The sequence below is a fragment of the Aplysia californica genome, unplaced genomic scaffold (genome assembly GCF_000002075.1).
Source record: "Aplysia californica isolate F4 #8 unplaced genomic scaffold, AplCal3.0 scaffold01615, whole genome shotgun sequence".
NCBI lineage: Eukaryota > Metazoa > Mollusca > Gastropoda > Aplysiida > Aplysiidae > Aplysia > Aplysia californica.
This window is the reverse complement of record NW_004798885.1, coordinates 38,273-44,438: the sequence shown is the minus strand read 5'-3', so window position 1 is coordinate 44,438 and position 6,166 is coordinate 38,273.

The following is a 6,166-nucleotide window of genomic DNA, read 5'->3' as shown; positions in this document are numbered from 1 at the left end:
TCCCCTCGTCTCTGTAGAGAACATCTCCCCTCGTCTCTGTAGAGAACATTTCCCCTCGTCTCTGTAGAGAACATCTCCCCTCGTCTCTGTAGAGAACATCTCCCCTCGTCTCTGTAGAGAACGTCTCCCCTCGTCTACTCTCGTCTCTGTAGAGAACATCTCCCCTCGTCTACTCTCGTCTCTGTAGAGAACATCTCCCCTCGTCTCTGTAGAGAACGTCTCCCCTCGTCTACTCTCGTCTCTGTAGAGAACATCTCCCCTCGTCTACTCTCGTCTCTGTACAGTGTACTGGAATTTATTTACCTCTGTGGTAGTAGCCTACATGTACTGTGTACTGGGTCGTTTACCTCTGTGATAGTACATGACACATGTTGTTTACCTCTGTGATAGTACATGACACATGTTGTTTACCTCTGTGATAGTACATGAAACATGTTGTTTACCTCTGTGACAGTACATGACACATGTTGTTTATCTCTGTGATAGTACATGATGTTAAATGTGAAATGTACACCGTTGCTTCATGAATGCCAACAAAACATACCCTAGTTGTTTATGCCTCTGTGCCTGTGGATGGAAAAGCTTAATAAAAAAAAGTATTCGATAATCTCCTTGTTAGGTGTTGTTTTTTTAAGGTGTGTGTGGAGGGCGGGAGTGGGGGGGGGGTTGATCCTGTCCATTTTTATCAATTGGCGCTTTTGAGTTTAGTAAACAACAAAATGAGCAACGTTTTAGATGTTTAAGGTCAGCTGTTAGTGTTAACGAGAACAAAATAGAGAAATAGAGACATGCTGTTAGAGTTAACGAGAACAAAATAGAGAAATAGAGACATGCTGTTAGTGTTAACGAGAACAAAATAGAGAAATAGAGACATGCTGTTAGTGTTAACGAGAACAAAATAGAGAAATAGAGACATGCTGTTAGTGTTAACGAGAACAAAATAGAGAAATAGAGACACGCTGTTAGTGTTAACGAGAAACAAAATAGAGAAATAGAGACATGCTGTTAGTGTTCATGAGAACAAAATAGAGAAATAGAGACATGCTGTTAGTGTTCATGAGAACAAAATAGAGAAATAGAGACATGCTGTTAGTGTTCATGAGAACAAAATAGAGAAATAGGGACATCCTGAAAGTTGTTTCTGTTTTTTGTTAGCCCCCCCCCCCCCCCCTTCCCAAAAAATTCCCCAGTGAAATATGAGTTCATCTGTGTAACGCTTATCATTATCAGTAACTTGCACATCTATGAGAACAATGGCCTGAACTGGGGGTGGCTTCAGCAACTGATCAGCCATTGGTCCAACCATGTGATTCTAACATCAGTAATGATATTGTTCCGATCATGTAATTCTTCCATCAGTATCAGTAATGATATTGTTCCGATCATGTGATTCTTTCATCAGTAATGATATTGTTCCGATCATGTAATTCTTCCATCAGTATCAGTAATGATATTGTTCCGATCATGTGATTCTTCCATCAGTAATGATATTGTTCCGATCATGTAATTCTTCCATCAGTAATGATATTGTTCCGATCATGTAATTTTTCCATCAGTAATGATATTGTTCCGATCATGTGATTCTTCCATCAGTATCAGTAATGATATTGTTCCGATCATGTAATTCTTCCATCAGTAATGATATTGTTCCGATCATGTAATTTTTTCATCAGTAATGATATTGTTCCGATCATGTGATTCTTCCATCAGTAATGATATTGTTCCGATCATGTAATTTTTTCATCAGTAATGATATTGTTCCGATCATGTAATTCTTCCAGCAGTATCAGTAATGATATTGTTCCGATCATGTAATTCTTTCATCAGTAATGATATTGTTCCGATCATGTAATTCTTTCATCAGTAATAATATTGTTCCGATCATGTAATTCTTCTATCAGTAATGATATTGTTCCGATCATGTGATTCTTTCATCAGTAATGATATTGTTCCGATCATGTGATTCTTCCATCAGTATCAGTAATGATATTGTTCCGATCATGTAATTCTTCCATCAATATCAGTAATGATATTGTTCCGATCATGTAATTCTTCCATCAGTATCAGTAATGATATTGTTCCGATCATGTGATTCTTCCTTCAGTAATGATACATACTAATCTTGTTCCAACCATGTAATTCTCACTGTAACCAATTGTTCCAACCATGTTAATCTCACATCAGTAATCATTTCGCGGATGTTTTTCAATACTTTCGTAACTCAAGTGACGACAAAATCGGCATGTATCCATTCCTAGCACCTTAAAACAAAGGAACATATTGAGTTAAAAGATCTAAAGAATATACTTATGATTTTTTTAAAGAATCAATGTGTCAAAAAAGTCGTTACTGAAATACAATAAAAGAGTTTTTCAACAGTCATAAGTGAACTTACGACTGCTTTCTCGAAAAAAAACATCAGTTTTTTAATGCAGTCGCAAAACATGTGACAAGAGAAGGGAAAAGCGATGGTTACGTTATCTGTAATATCAGTGATGCTGAAGAGTATCTCGAGTTAGGAGAAGAGAGATTCACGGAATCTGACCCTTCACAATTATTGATTTGTAAAATGTAATATTTTCCACGTAGGATGCTGTTTGGATCAACCCGTTGTTCCCGTTCTTTTCCTCCTCTCGCGGGTCCAATTATTTTACAATTGTTTTTTTGTTGTTGTTGTTTTTTTCTAGAGTATCGTATTTCGAGATACGATTTTTTTTAAAGGGGGGGGGGGGGTCTACATCAGAAGGCTACCTCGCTTATTAGAGGATCAAATTTTACCAAATTTCACACACATAACCAGCATAGTGAGGAGTCTTACAATCAACAGTCGAATTTGAGAAAGAAAAAGTTTCGTTTCCATAGCTACTGCGGCCATATTGGATTTTATTGACATGTCTTACGTAATGAATACCGCAATTATTTTTCATGGAAATACGAGATTGGTCTTTTTGCATGCATGTTAACGAACATTAGATCTACAAATCTGTCTATTAAATTTTTCCTAAACGAATAAGGACATTTTTAATAAATTTTTCCTAAACGAATAAGGACATTTTTAATAAATTTTTCCTAAACGAATAAGGACATTTTTAATAAATTTTTCCTAAACGAATAAGGACATTTTTAATAAATTTTTCCTAAACGAATAAGGACATTTTTAATAAATTTTTCCTAAACGAATAAGGACATTTTTAATAAATTTTTCCTAAACGAATAAGGACATTTTTAATAAATTTTTCCTAAACGAATAAGGACATTTTTAATAAATTTTTCCTAAACGAATAAGGACATTTTTAATAAATTTTTCCTAAACGAATAAGGACATTTTTAATAAATTTTTCCTAAACGAATAAGGACATTTTTAATAAATTTTTCCTAAACGAATAAGGACATTTTTAATAAATTTTTCCTAAACGAATAAGGACATTTTTAATAAATTTTTCCTAAACGAATAAGGACATTTTTAATAAATTTTTCCTAAACGAATAAGGACATTTTTAATAAATTTTTCCTAAACGAATAAGGACATTTTTAATAAATTTTTCCTGAGGTTGTGTTCAAGTTTGCAAAAAATCCGTGAAAATCCACACTCCAGACACCACCAACAAAAATCTATACCATACTTTTCTTTTTTAAATTCAACCGACACATTTTTAGTAGTACATCTTCTCTTCATTCTTCATAAAAATTGGATGAAAAATGGAGTCATTCAAAAAAGTAGAAAAAAACGCGTTTTGAGAAGAAGGGCGATAAGGAAAATAAAAGATTGACTTTATGAGAAAATGGCGATGAAAACCATGGCCGGTGAACACGCTCAGAACACTACTGTGCAATAAAGACTACCGTAGTGGTTTTGGCGTCAGCTTTCATGCCATTACCTCTACCGTACTGACTTTTGCACATGTAGTAAACACTACCCTAGTGACTCTGGCGTACGCTGTGAGCACTATCTCTCAGCCAAAAACACTACCCTAGTGACTCTGGCGTACGCTGTGAGCACTATCTCTCAGCCAAAAACACTACCCTAGTGACTCTGGCGTACGCTGTGAGCACTATCTCTGAGCCAAAAACACTACCCTAGTGACTTTGGCGTACGCTGTGAGCACTATCTCTAAGCCAAAAACACGACATATACATGTACCGCTTACACGCCAGATTGACTACCCTCGCCAAAAACAATATCATCATTCTTCGTCAACAAACACTACTGCGGTTGTTTTCGTGGTTTAGACATTATGCTCAAAACACTATCCCAGTATTTTTTAGACCAGTAGATCTACCTTGGGCTATTATAATAACTAAGAGATGACACCTGAAATGAGGGTTTAGCTTCGAATTTTTGTTTTATCCTTTAGTTTAGCCACTATTGTGTCATTGTCCCAAGTATTATGCCTCAAATAGAACATATTTCTTCTAAAAATGCTTTTGAAAGACAGTGATTTACTAGTCTACTTCTGAGAACAAATTTTGAATTAAAATTGCATTTTCCTCGAAATCCTATTTTTCTGTACATTTTTTGCTAAAGTCAGAAGTTTAAGAAAAGATTTAAATTTAAATGAAACTTGGCAGAGATGTGGTCCAAATAAGGCTAAGCAAGATATCAAATGCTTTTTGAATATCTTATTTCTGCCTAAAGTTATTGATGTTTGTAAGTCTAAAAAATAGATCTAGATTAGATCTAGATATATCTAGGTCTAAGGCTTTAAAAAATTTTCAATGAGTAATTTTTAAAAAATATTTTCTTCTCCAAAAATATAAATCTATAAGATATATGTAACTGAAAAAGCCTGTGATGTCTTGACTTTTTGAGATTTAAACAAAACATGTCAAAAATGGTTCATTTTCCTTTATGGCCACCGTTACCATGCCAACTGCAAGATTCATCCACAAAATAGATGATTGCAAATTACTCACAATACGATCCTTAACAATATGAGTGGTTTTTGAAGTCTCTATAGAAGTGAATTCGGCGTGAGAAGCCGAAAGTAGTGGGGTTTGTGTGATTGTATAATATATATTGCATGAGGCTAAGAATAATATACGTACATCTGGTGGTTGATCTAGATCTAGATCTAGTGTTTTTGAGGAACAGTAGTTTATTTAGCGTGATCATTGATCGGGATAGATCTAGTTGTTGTTTTTTAGCATAAATCTACTTGAATAGTAATTTTTGCTTGAAAGAGAGAACTTATTGATATGGATCTAGCCAGAAATAGTGATTGTTGCTTGAAAGAGAGAACTCATTTATATAGATCTAGCCAGAAATAGTGATTGTTGCTTGAAAGACGAGAGTGAACTAATTGATATAGATCTAGCCAGAAATAGTGATTGTTGCTTGAAAGAGTGAACCCATTGACATATAGATCTAGCCAGAAATAGTGAATTTGACGTGAAGGCCTATGCTATAAACACAAACGATAGTGGGTTTTGCGTGATGGTAGTGAATGTACTTGACGTACATCTGACGGTAGTATTTTTTGCGGGACAGTCGTTTATTCAGCGTGAAGGTCTGTGCTATAAACGCTACTACTAGTGCTTTCAGCGTTGCCAATATGACTATAGTAGTGTTTCTTACATAGAGTGATTTTGGCTCAAGGATAGTGTCTTTGGCATAGCCGGAAGTAGTGTTTTTGGCGTGAAGGTCTGTGCTATAAACGCTACTACTAGTGCTTTCAGCGTTGCCAATATGACTATAGTAGTGTTTCTTACATAGAGTGATTTTGGCTTATTACAACGGCACGGGAAGAAGTGAGGCTTTAGGGGGTTCTCATGATATGAAAGAGTTGTAAGAGAGGTTGAAGAAGCTAAAAATGCCTACAACTCAAAATCCAAAATTTAGAGCCGAATCGGGACTGGTGAACTAACCACATTATCTGGGTCTGCTGGGATACTGTATCCCTCTCTTATCTGTCTGCTTGGATACTGTATCCCTCTCAGCCCGGGACTGTCTGCTGGGATGTTGTATCCCTCTCTATCTGTCTGCTGGGATACTGTATCCCTCTCTTATCTGTCTGCTGGGATACTGTATCCCTCTCTTATCTGTCAGCTGGGATGTTGTATCCCTCTCTTATCTGTCTGCTGGGATACTGTATCCCTCTCTTATCTGTCAGCTGGGATGTTGTATCCCTCTCTTATCTGTCTGCTGGGATACTGTATCCCTCTCTTA